Source organism: Balaenoptera physalus, assembly GCF_965194825.1.
Source record: "Balaenoptera physalus genome assembly, chromosome: 17".
Taxonomy (NCBI): domain Eukaryota; kingdom Metazoa; phylum Chordata; class Mammalia; order Artiodactyla; family Balaenopteridae; genus Balaenoptera; species Balaenoptera physalus.
Window position 1 is genome coordinate 60,790,779 of NC_138895.1, and position 13,371 is coordinate 60,804,149.

The 13,371-nt window shown below is 34.1% G+C and overlaps 1 protein-coding gene and 1 long non-coding RNA gene across 3 annotated transcripts in view; one reads left to right on the forward strand and one right to left on the reverse strand.

Annotated features, from left to right (window-relative positions):
- Window positions 1-13,371, reverse strand: part of CSMD3 (CUB and Sushi multiple domains 3) — a 1,197,521-nt gene that overhangs the window by 855,110 nt on the left and 329,040 nt on the right. The gene's annotated exons all lie outside the window — the stretch shown is intronic.
- Window positions 1-13,371, forward strand: part of LOC309646713 — a 728,077-nt gene that overhangs the window by 596,834 nt on the left and 117,872 nt on the right. The window lies entirely within an intron of this gene.

The following is a 13,371-nucleotide window of genomic DNA, read 5'->3' on the forward strand; positions in this document are numbered from 1 at the left end:
GAGACCATACTCATTTAAAGTATTATAAATTGTAACTGCCCCAAAACACGGCAGTTTAAAAAAAAAAAAAAGAGTTCCAAAACACACCTAAAAGTTTACTGTAATACATCTTTTCAGATACTGATCTCATACTGTGCTCTGCCCTGCTATTAGTTTCTTCTGAAATAGCTTAGGGATGGGGGAGCGGATTAGTGACAGGAAATAGGCTTGTTTATTACAAAAAAGAAATGAACTGTAAATTGTGGAAGATGAGTACACTTGGTCAATTCCAGATGCTAAGCATTCAATCCAATCTCAGATGTTATCATGGGAAATTCTTCTGCAAATCTCCCTTGCTAAATCTCAACATCCCATCAGCACTCAAGTAAAACTGACATCAATGTGAGGTTTTTGTTCCTTCCCAAGACAGGCATCATTGTTGTCTACCTCTTAATTAAACAAACTATTTAATATTACATTCCTTAATGATCTATTATATTACATATACAGAGCAGCAGCTACATTTACATAGCTGCTTTGTTTATATTTAATAGTTCAGCCTTACGCATCTTTGTGTGTAAGAAGAAACTGTTTTCTCATAGAGAAGAAAACTGACAACAGGTAGTTAAAATGCGCATCAAGGCACAACAAATAATGTTCCAAGTTTCAAAGAAAATTAAATCATTGATAATTATGAAGGAAAACTAAAGGGTTCTCATAATTATAATCTCTCAGTCCAGCTCCTTCAGCTTCTTTCATACTAAGACAGATGAAATTAAATTCATCTGAGAAACAGATTTATAACAACTCGAAGACAAACATTCATCATTTATCCAGATAAACACCTCACTAAAAGGAGCTAAATATAACATAACAGGGCCGACATCTCGGCACTGAAGGTTTATTCCTGAACACTCAAATATGCTTTTGAGCAAATATCCCACCTTAGTTTATATTTACCTTCCTTAGAGACATGTTTAGAAATGACAAGGCAAGTTAATGCACTGAGGAAAGTTATTAATAAATATGTGGATTTTTTCATTCACTTAAAATACTTCTCAGCATGTCCAAATAAAAAAAAAATTCATTCAATGATAATTTAAATTATTTAAAGGTCTGGAGAAAAAATAAAATCTTTAAATCAAGAAGGAGCCATGACAGAACAACAAGGAGCAAATTTACATCTGTTTCTTTAAAAAAAATTAAAAACTGAGCAAAATATAACTTTTTTCAAACACTGTGACAGGGCCATACAGAACTGTGATCCCAGAAAGGAGAGGAACAAAGGGAGAAGACCCCATAATTGCCTGGCTTTTTGTCAAGAAGCATTTTCAGAACCATAAATCAAGGAGTGGATTATAAATGGAACATGATGCTCTCCCTGGGATGAGTGGACAGTGTGCAGGAAGCATGAAGTGCCTGTAAGTTGTTAGACAGAATTCCAGAGAAAAGGGAGCTCTGCAGAAAACGAACTTAAAAAAATCTGCATGGTGGTCCCCTGGGTATTTGTTAAATACTAACAAATGCATGCAAAGGGTAAAATTCCATGAAGTCAGGCAAAGAGAGTCCAGGGATCTGTGAGCTGAATGGTTCCAAGAGAGCACACATGGCTGGGTATTTGTTCCTCCAGCTAGAGTGGAGAGTCCTCTTTAAATAACCTGTGTACTTAGTAGCAAATTCAGAAGGGATACACCTTCAGTAGAGGAGTTAAACCATCCCTAAAGGTTACTCTAGAACTGCCCTAACAAAACTTAAAAACAAACCTCAAAAAATATAACTGAACCAAATGTAACTTCACTATATACCAGATGAATGTCCAACATTCTTTAAACAAAGACAACTAAATCCAAACACTCAATAACTTAAAATTCACAATGTTCAACACCCAGTAAAAACGATTAGTCACCTCAAGAAGCAGAAAAATATGACCCATTACCCAGAGAAATATCAGTCAACAGAAACAGAACAAAAAATGGAGATGGTGAATTAGCAGACAAGGACTATATAACAGATAACTATATAACTATATTTTACTATATCTAGCCTGTGCCCTGTTTTGGTATCACCTGAGAGCTAAGAATGATTTTTATAATTTTAAAGGATTATAAAAACAAATGATAAATAAACCAGAATCAAAGACAAGTATATGATAGAGAACATATGTGACATGCAAAGTCTAAAATATTTACTACATAGCCCTTTACAGAAAAAGTAAACACAATGAATACAGTGAGAAAAGGAAAATATAAATTATAACCAAATGAAGCTTTCAAATGAAAATACATTATTAGAAGTAAAAATAATTGCTCAATGGGCCTTACAGCAGATTACATACTACAGAATAAAACACAGTAAACTTGAAGACAGAGCAATAGAAACTATTCAAACTGAAGCAAAGAGAATAGAAGAACTTAAAAATATATTTTTTTTCTGCTGTAGGAAAATATGAAGCACCTTAACATAAATGATACTGAAATTCCAAAAAGGTCGTGGGGAAGGGAGAAAGCATGGAAAAGTATTTGAAGATAAAAAGGCCAAAAGACTTCCAAATTTAATGAAAACTAAAAATCCAGATATAAGAAGCACATGTATCTTAGCATCTTGATGTGGCAGAGACTACTAGTTAAGCACCAAAATTCCTGTTCCATCTCCGCATGTGCAGTTACTGCTGGGAGGTAGCTTCTCAACAATGGCAAATTTTCTAATGCTCCTCACATGTAGGTTAGGCCATGTAACTGAATTCTGGTGAATAGAATGTCAGTGAAGTGAACTACCATTGCAAGCTTTGCCCATAAAAACTTCCCACAAGATCATCCATATTTTTTTTTCTCCTTATGCTATGTGGATGTTGTGGCCCTGGGTGATCTTAGAGGCCGCAGGTTGACGAAAAATCTTTTTCTGGGTGAGTATTTGAAACCTCTGTCTCCCTCTAATTCATAAGTTCTATAAAGGCAGGGATTGCATCTATTTCTTTTTCTTGTTTTTTTCTTGTTGGTTATTTATTTTAAATATAGCAGTGTGTACATGTCAATCCCAAACTCCCTAACTATCCCTGCCCCTGACCCATCCCCACTGCAGGTAACCATAAGTTCTTTCTCTAAGTCTGTGAGTCTGTTTCTATTTTGTAAATAAGTTCATTTGTATCTTTTTTTTTCTTTTTAGATTACACATATAAGTTATAACATACGATATCTCACTTTATCTGTCTGACTTACACCTCACTCAGTATGACAATCTCTAGGTCCATCCACGTTGCCGCAAATGGCATTATTTCATTCTTTTTAATGGCTGAGTAATATTCCGTTGCATGTATGTACCACATCTTTATCCATTCCTCTGTCGATGGACATTTAGGTTGCTTCCATGTCTTGGCTACTGTAAAGAATGCTGCAATGAACACTGGGGTGCGTGTATCCACTCGGATCATGTTTATCTCCAGACATATGCCCAGGAGTGGGATTGCAGGATCATATGGTAGCTCTATTTTTAGTTTTTTACGGAACCCCCTCCATACTGTTCTCTGCAGTGTCTGTGCCAATTTACATTCCACCAACAGTGCAGGAGGGTTCCCTTCTCTCCACACCCTCTCCAGCATTTACTGTTTGTGGATTTTTTGATGATACCCATTCTTACTGGTGTGAGGTGATATCTCATTGTAGTTTTGATTTGCATTTCTCTAATAATTAGCAATGTTGAACATATTTTCATGTGCCTCTTGGCCATCTGTATGTCTTCTTTGTCTTCTTCTATTTAGGTCTTCTGCCCATTTTTGGATTGGGTCGTTTGCCTCATGAGCTGTTTGTAAATTTTGGAGACTAATTCCTTGGTCACATCATTTGCAAATATTTTCTCCCATTCTGTGGGTTGTTTTTTCATTTTGTGTATGGTTTCCTTTGCTGTGCAAAAGCGTTTGAGTTTAATTAGGTCCCATTTGTTTATTTTTGTTTTTATTTCCATTACTCTGGGAGACAGATCAAAAAATATATTGCTTTGATTTATGTCAGTGTTCTGCCTATGTTCCTCTCTGAGAGTTTTATAGTGTCCAGTCTCACATTTAGGTCTTTAATCCATTTTGAGTTCATTTTTGTGTATGGTGTTAAAGAATGTTCTAATTTCATTTTTTTTACATGCAGCTGTCCAGTTTTCCCAGCACCATTTACTGAAGAGACTGTCTTTCCTCCATTGTATACTCTTGCCTCCTTTGTCATAGATTAATTGACCATAGGTGCATGGGTTTATTTCTGGGATTTCTATCTTGTTCCGTTGCTCTATATTTCTATTTTTGTGCCAGTACCATACTGGTTTTGATGACTATAACTTTGTAGTATAGTCTGAAGTCAGGGAGCCTGATTCCTCCAGCTTCGTTTTTCTTTCTCGAGACTGCTCTGGTATTCGGGGTCTTTTGTGTCTCCATACAAATTTTAAGATATTTTGTTCTAGTTCTGCAAAAAATTCCATTGGTAATTTGAGAGGGATTGCATTGAATCTGTAGATTGCCTTGGATAGTATAGTCATTTTGACAATATTGATTCTTCCAATCCAAGAACACAGTATATCTTTCCATCTGTTTGTGCTGTCTTCGGTTCCTTTCATCAGCATCTTATAGTTTACATAGTACAGGTCTTTTGTCTCCTTAGGCAGGTTTATTCATAGGTATTTTATTCTTTTTGGTGCGATGGTAAATGGGATTGTGTCTTGAATTTCTCTTCTGATATTTCATTGCTAGTGTACAGAAATGCAACCGATTTCTGTGTATTAATTTTGTATCCTGCAACTTTACCAAATTCATTCATGAGCTCTAGTAGTTTTCTGGTAGCGTCTTTAGGATTTTTTATGTGTAGTATCATGTCATCTCCAAACAATGACAGTTTAACTTCTTTTCCAATTTGTATTGCTTTTATTTCTTTTTCTTCTCTGACTGCCATAGCTAGGACTTCCAAAACTATGTTGAATAAAAGTGGCAAGAGCTGACATCCTTGTCTTGTTCCTGATCTTATAGGAAATGCTTTCAGCTTTTCACCACTGAGTATGATGTTAGCTATAGGTCTGTCATATATGGCCTTTATTATGTTGAGGTATGTTCCCTCTATGCCCACTTTCTGGAGAGTTTTTATCATAAATGGGTGTTGAATTTTGTCCAAAGCTTTTTCTGCATCTATTGAGATGATCATATGGTTTTTATTCTTCAATTTGTTGATGTGGTGTATCAATTTGTTGGTGTGCTGTTTGATCTGCGGATATTGAAAATTCTTTGCATTACTGGGATAAATCCCACTTGATCATGTTGTATGATCCTTTTAATATATTGTTGGATTCAGATTGCTAGTATTTTGTTGAGGATTTTTGTGTCTTTATTCATCAGTGATATTGGCCTGTAATTTTCTTTTTTTGTGGTATCTTTGTCTGGTTTTGGTTATCCGGGTGATGGTGGCCTCATAAAATGAGTTTGGGAGTGTTCCTCTCTCTGCTATATTTTGGAAGAGTTTGAGAAGAATAGGTTTTATCTCTTCTCCAAATGTTTGATAGAATTCGCCCATAAAGCCATCTAGTCCTGGACTTTTGTCTGTTGGGATTTTTTAATCACAGTTCCAATTTCAGTACTTGTGATTGGTCTGTTCATATTTTCTGTTTCTTCCTGGTTCAGTCTTAGGAGATTTCACCTTTCTAAGAATTTGTCAATTTCTTCCAGGTTGTCCATTTTATTGCCATACAGTTGCTTGCAGTAGTTTCTTATGATCCTTTGTATTTCTGTGGTGTCAGCTGTAACTTCTCCTTTTTCATTTCTAATTTTATTGATTTGAGTCCTCTCCCTTTCTTTCTTGATGAGTCTGGCTAAAGGTTTCTCAATTTTGTTTATCTTTTCAAAGAACTTTTAGTTTCGTTGATCTTTGCTATTGTTTTCTTCATCTCTATTTCACTTATTTCTTCATTTCTATTTCATCTATTTCTGCTCTAATCTTTATGATTTCTTTCCTTCTACTAACTTTAGGTTTTGCTTCTTTTTCTTTCTCTAGTTGCTTTAGGTATAAAGCTAGGTTGTTTATTTGAGATTTTTCTTGTTTCCTGAGGTAATACTGTATTGCTATAAACTTCCCACTTAGGACTGTTTTTGCTGCATCCCATACGTTCTGGATCATTGTGCTTCCATTTTCATTTGTCTCTATGTATTTTTTAATTTCCTCTTTGATTTCTTCAGTGATCCATTGGCTGTTTAGTAGCATATTGTTTAGCCTCCACATGTTTGTGTTTTTTACAGTTTTCTCTTTCTTGTCGTTTATTTCTAATCTCATAGTGTTGTGGTTGGAAAAATTGCTTGATATGATTTCAGTCTTCTTAAATTTACCGAGGCTCTCTTTGTGGCCCAGCATGTGGTCAATCCTGGAGAATGGTCCATGTGCACAAGGGAAAGATGTGTATTCTGCTGCTTTTGGATGAAATGCTCTATAAATATCAATTAAGTCTATCTGATCTAAAGTGTCATTTAAGGCCTGTGTTTCCTTATACATATCGATAATTACTTTAAATGTAAATGGATTAAATGCTCCCACCAAAAGACACAGACTTGCTGAATGGATACAAAAACAAGACCCATATATATGCCGTCTACAAGAGACCCACTTCAGACCTAGGGACACATACAGACTGAAAGTGAGAGGATTGAAAAAGGTATTCCATGCAACAAATGGAAATCAAATGGAGTAGCAATACTCATATCAGACAAAATAGACTTTAAAATAAAGACTGTTACAAGAGACAAAGAAGGAAACTACATAATGATCAAGGGATCAATCCAAGAAGATATAACACTTGTAAACATATATGCACCCAACATAGGAACACCGCAGTATACAAGGCAAATACTAACAGCCATAAAAGGAGAAACCAACAGTAACACAATAATAGTGGGAGACCTTAACACCCCACTTTCATCAATGGACAGATCATGCATCTATTTTTGTTCGCATCATATCTGTATTATTAAAATAAAAACTGACATATAGGAGAGGTTTATAGGAATTTACTGAATTAAATATGAAATAAACAAATGAGTGAATATAACCATTTAAGCTCACCATCAAATTAAATTCTGATGTCTGAGCCATCTATGGGGTAGAATAAAAAGAAAACACAAGTAATATGTCATTATTCCAAAAGAGATTAATTGATAATTGGAACAAAATGTCAAAACAAAATAGAAGAATGAGAAGGATTGCCAAATAAATTTTAAGAACAAAATGTATGTTGCAGGTCAAAAGCTTTTAATAAAAAGGTGAGCATAAACAGAAAATGATTATTGCTATTCAGTACCGAGCAGGTGGGAGTTAACTAATTTTTAGACTTTTCTCCATATTTAACTTCAATAAAGTGCAACTTCTTTAACTGCAGATAGCAGAATTATGTATGTGGAGTATTCAAGAGACTCACCAGATAAAATACATGACTTAATCTGTGAATTAAGCAAGGTTACTGAATACAAGGGCAATATACAAAAATATATCAGCACTGAACAATTAGAAACTGAAATTTTTTTAAATATCATTGCTAATAGGATAAAATTTCAAAAATCTAGGAACAAAAATAGTGAAACAAGAAAAGCCTGAGTAAAGCTCTAATTATATTTTTGAGAGAAAATATAGATCTATGTAACTAAACAGATCTATGTAAATAAATAGATATTCCATGTAATCTAAAAATGTCAGTTCTCCCCAGATTAATCTAGAGACAAGCCCAGAAATTTGCAATTTGAAACTATGGTTTCAGTAAAGATAGTAGCTACCAGCTCAGTTCTTTCTATTTTATAAAAGCCCTGTCCTTGTTTATATCTTATTTTTAACCTCCATTGCTCTCCTTGAGGCTCCACTCCATGTGATGAATACTACTCTCAGAAGGCAAACTTTAATGCTACTTCATTTAAAAAAGAAAGAATGTTCAGGGTATGATTTCTCTCAAAATTTCCAAAGTCTTATCACTTCTGTTTCAACACAGACTGAATATCAGAAATCTGTGTAGAGCATTTTAAAACACCTATAAATCAACCCCAACCGCAAGATTATTATTTACTTGCTTGATAGTGGGGTCAATAGTAGGGCAATTTTTTTTTTTACATTCCCTAGGTGATTCTAATGCATAGTTAGAATCAACAATCACTGTACTAACTCATGTAAAATAGCTAATCCATTCATTTGGGTACTTGACCCTATCTTCTACCTAACTCCAGGTCTTTACTTGGGATCACTTAAGCTGATAAGTATCTCTCCAATACCATCCTAAAAGTCCATATAAGACGGAAGCCAACCCCATCCACCTCCAAATAGCAAGACAAACTAAATTTATCTTGGTCTATTAACCTCATTTTCCTCTTCCCTTTCCAAATTCCTCAGAAAATGTACCTTTGCTTAATGTTTCTACTTATTTACCTCCTAGTGATCCCTCAATTAACTGCATTCTTGTTTCTCTTCATACTTTCTATTGAACCCCTTCTCCTAAGCTCAACATTGACTTCCTAATGGACACATACATGTTAGTATTTTTTAAATGGGTCTCTCAGTGACAGTTGGCATTGTTATTAACTCATTACTCTCCTCTTCTTTGGCTTCCATGTGAAATATTTTATTGGTTACCCTTGTAGCTGTCTAACACTTCTTATCCATCTACCTCACTGCCTCCTCTTTCTCTACCAGTTACTTTAGTATCAGAGCTCCCTAGGCTTCTACTTCTCCCAAGGTGATATTATCCACTCTCTTTATTTCAACTATCCTCCAGGTAAATTGATGATTCTGGTATATATGTCATTTAGCTCAATCTTTTTCACTGTCCATTCAATTGCCTAGGGGGAATCAATATTAATAAAACATATTAACCAGTTTGGGTAGCAATTACCCTTTCCAAAATCTTTGTCCATTTCATAGTGATGGACTGCATAAATTTCAGTAGGAGGGTTACTAATTCTCACCTGGAGACAGAACTCTCAAACACTGTAGGAGTTTGAAGCAGTAGCTGGGGATAAGTAAAACAGAAGAAATAGTTATCATTTAGACATGAGGAACTTTTGCTTCTAAGATTCTGATTGCAAATATTGTGAAGCAGAAACAATATTATGTGTTTACTGCTCCATTTCCTCAGTAAGACTGCATATCACCACCACTCAGGAAGCTAGACTGGTGCCCTGAAGCTAAGGGCTGTTGGATGGGAATTGGGCAAAAGTGACTTAAGTCACATCCAAGCCTAGTTCTTAAAAATATTCTTTGACATCCTTTCTGCTTAGGAATGACACAGACCATGACTTCAATCCCATCTTCTTCTCTTGTACCTTTATAATTTATTTTCTAAAAGGGAGCCTAGAGTATCTTTTGAAAGTGGAAATCAGATCATTTTATGCACACTCTCCTGTTTGTAACATTTTAATGGCTTTCCTTGAATTTAGAAAAAGACCACTTTCCTCACTTTGGCCTTAACTGATCTTAATTCACAGACTTCTCAAGATAACAGCTATCACAGATGGCAATAACTACAAGATCAAAATGGGTCACCAAAGCTGCATTAGACATGGCATGGGTGAGAAATAAATATTTGCTGAATTAGACAATTGTAATGTCAAGATCTGTTTACTTTTGCAACATGGACTATTAGTTATATAGACAATAAAAATCCATTCCACTGGAACTCATTTTATCAAATAATTTTTTTTAATTAAAGAAATAAGGAATTCTCAATTTCATATTTAAATCTGATGTATTTTTGAGGATTCTTCTCCCTGTTCTACTTCATAGACCAGATCACTGAATAGTCATTTATGTCTTGTGTTTAGTTTTATAAATAACTTGGAGTATTTCACCATATCTAAAATTATAGAACTTGAGCCCCATTTACTTGAAAATGGAAATTTTAAAATTTGAGTGAATCTGTTAATTTAGTTTTAAAAAGACAAGGTTTATTTAAACAGCAAGAATTTAACCCTGTAGGGACAGAAACAATTTATGTCTTTTTCATCCCTGTATTTTCAGTGCTTAGAAATATGCCTGACACTTAATGGGGAACCAAAATATCTATCTTAAATGATATTGAATAGAATGGCTTTGGAGGATATATTACTGACTTTTATATGAACTTTGAAGGATTTTTTTCATACAATTAGAGAATTTCCCTCCTCCAATTCAAGCTTGCTGAACTTAAGAGTATGTATATTTCTCAAATCTTTCCAGATAGGTACTGAGTTCTTTGAAGATAGGAATCATGTTTAATACAACTAATAGTAGTTATATATTTGAGTATTCATTTTATGCCAGTCTCTGTGCTATCAACTTTAAATATATATAAATATTTATCTATATCCCTATATATTTTTGGTTGATTTACTTATCCATGCTCTATTATTTCTCAATGTGACCAAATTAATATCCTTCTAATGAGAACCTACTGTATAGCACAGGGAACTCTACACTCAGTGCTCTGTGGTGACCTAAGTGAGAAGGAAATCCAAAGAAGAGGGGATATTTGTATACGTATAGCTGATTCACTTTGCTGTACAGTATAAACTAACACAATATTGTAAAGCAACTATACTCCAATAAATTTTTTTTTTAAATATCCTACCAACATCAATTCCTCTTTTCTCTCTTCTCCCATTAAAATTTATTTGCTTCAAGGAAGTAAAGAGTGTTTTTTTAAAGTGGAAATGAAATGATGTCAATCACACTTTCCCATTTGTAACATTCTACTAGGTTTTCTTGAATTTAGAATAAAACCAGTGTCCTTACCATGACCTTAATGATTGCAATCCACAGACTTCTCAGTAAACTCAATCCACAGTGCTCATTTTCCATTTCCTTAAATTTAACAAAGCTCCCTCCACCTTTAGGACCTCTGTTCTAAACTATTCTCTAAGCTGGTGGCTTCTTCCTCAAGATCTTCCCAAGGCAGCTCAATGATGCCATTCAAACTAGTGAGGTCTTGCTTCACTAATGATTCTAGGTAAAAAAGTCCCACATCAGTCTCTGTCATAACATCTGTTACATTCTCTTCATTCAACTTATCACTATCCAGTAGTTTTTGTTGTTTTCTCATTTATCTCTGGAATATAAATGTCATGCAATCTTGACTGCATTACTAATACACTAGTCACAGAATTATCCCAAGTACTCAGAATGGGGCTGGTTTATAGCAGGTACCTAAATAATACTTTATCTGGTTAAATATATTTATTGCTCTCCAGTATGTCCATGAAATTTCTTGGACAATTATTTGACAGTTTTATGGTGAGCTTAGAAATGGGGGCTCTAAAATCACAGAGACCCAGGCACAAATCCAACACTAATAAATTGGGTGACCTAAATCAATTGACTTAAATTTCTTCTAAGCTAGATTCTTATTTGTAAAATTATCATTATTTTGAGAGTGCACATTTATTGACTTAAATGTTGCCAACAATCTCTCAGTTACATATTTTCTATTTTCCTTATCAGTGTCCTTGAAGTTTTATTTTGTAGGTAGGAAGGTTGCTACAAGGTGATGGCACAATTGACTTGTTACTCCCTCTGGCAAAATTGCCGCAGCAGGGAGACAAGAAGGCACTCTCAGTCCCATATAGTTCATTTCACTCTTGCCATCTCTACTGGTTAAATGACAGGTTCAGTGCTGCTCCTTGTTTCTCATTTTCTGCTACAAAACAGAGTAGTAAGAAGAGAAAAAGTGAGAAAAAAAGTAGCGAATCCTTGTCCATGAGGAGCCCTGAAAAAAGGCAATTTATTAAAGTATTTTAGTATAACTTGAGGAGTTCCACAGAACCTGATTGCTTAAAAATTGGCTCTCTCTCAATCTGCTCCTGAATTTACTATATTTTAAATATAAGTTTGTTTTGAAATCTATTTCTAACCAATGAAATTCAGAAGAAAGTAGATATTTAATGAAACAGTTAATTTCAGTTAATAATGGCTAATATTCATTGTGTACATGACGGCACTGTTCTAAGCTTTTAAAATAGATCATCAACTTTAATCTTAATAATAACTCTATGAAGAAAACAACAAAATTAAACAATAATTATTTGTATCTTACAGAGGAGGAAACTGGGACACAGAAAGGTCAGTAACTAGCCCCAAATCACACAGTTAAAAAGTGGTAGAGCCAAGTTTCAAATTAAGCCATCTAAGAGACTAGCTTTAATCACATTACAAGCTGCAGTTTGATATAAAAAATAATGAGAAAAAGTCAAGAATGTAGTATACCAGCATATACAATGCTGGAGACAATATGGGGAAATGGAAGGAGATGCCCAAAGGAGGAAAAGAGACCAAATCAAATCAAAGACATAGAAAACAAGGACTGTTCTTTTTACTTTTTCTAGAAAGCCCCTCCTGACTAGGCCAAAACACACATGATGAAAATAAACAATGTTTATGGCAAATTCCTATCTCAATTTATGATCCTCTATATTTGAATAAGAATCAATAGGAAAAATAATGAAATATATAATACAAAATTTCATACTGGGTGAACTGGAATATAACATATACTTTACACTTTAGATTTGGTTTATTAGTAAGTTGTAATCACAAGATTACAGTGATTTATGAAAATAAAACTATCATTATAATATTTCTAGTGTTTTGTATTATTATTCTGGATTAATTTCGCAAAAATATGGATTTGAAGAGAGCATTTTAACTTTTATTTAAATTACTTAAATAATTTGGATAAGATGTTTATATTCATTACACAAATAGAAAGGTATTTTTAATGGCTTTATAATTCACTATTAAGGTTTTGGCCTAATAACACAATATAAAATATGTGTGTGTATACACTAACATGCATACAAATGCATTCACACACATCCCTAAAATGTCAAAGAAAATGTGGTTATAATGAATCCATCTGCAACCTATTTCAAGTAAAATTATTTATTTTAGTGTTTTTAATGGGATTAGGCAATATTGACATAACGCTCTTGTGCAAATTCATGATTACAGTTGACCCCTGAACAACATGGGTTGGAACTGGGCAGGTCCACTTACACGTGGATTTTTTTCAATAAATATCTACTACAGTACTACATTATCTATGTTTGGTTGAATCCATGGTTGCAGAATTCAACTAACCCATGGATGGCTCACTATAAAGTTATATGCAAATTTCAACTGTGCTGGGGTCCATGCCCCTTAACCCCCACATTGTTCAAGGGTCAGCTGTATATTATAGCAACGCTGACAAAATTTACAACACATTGAAATATTTCCACTTAATTAACAATCGTAGGCCTTTTATGTGCATCAAGAAATTCATTCTTATTTAAATTAATTGAACAAATCTGATCCCTTAATGATATTTTTCTTTGTTTATTATTTATTCTAGAATAAATGAGTATTCGTATTTTTTGTATCTCAAATGTATATT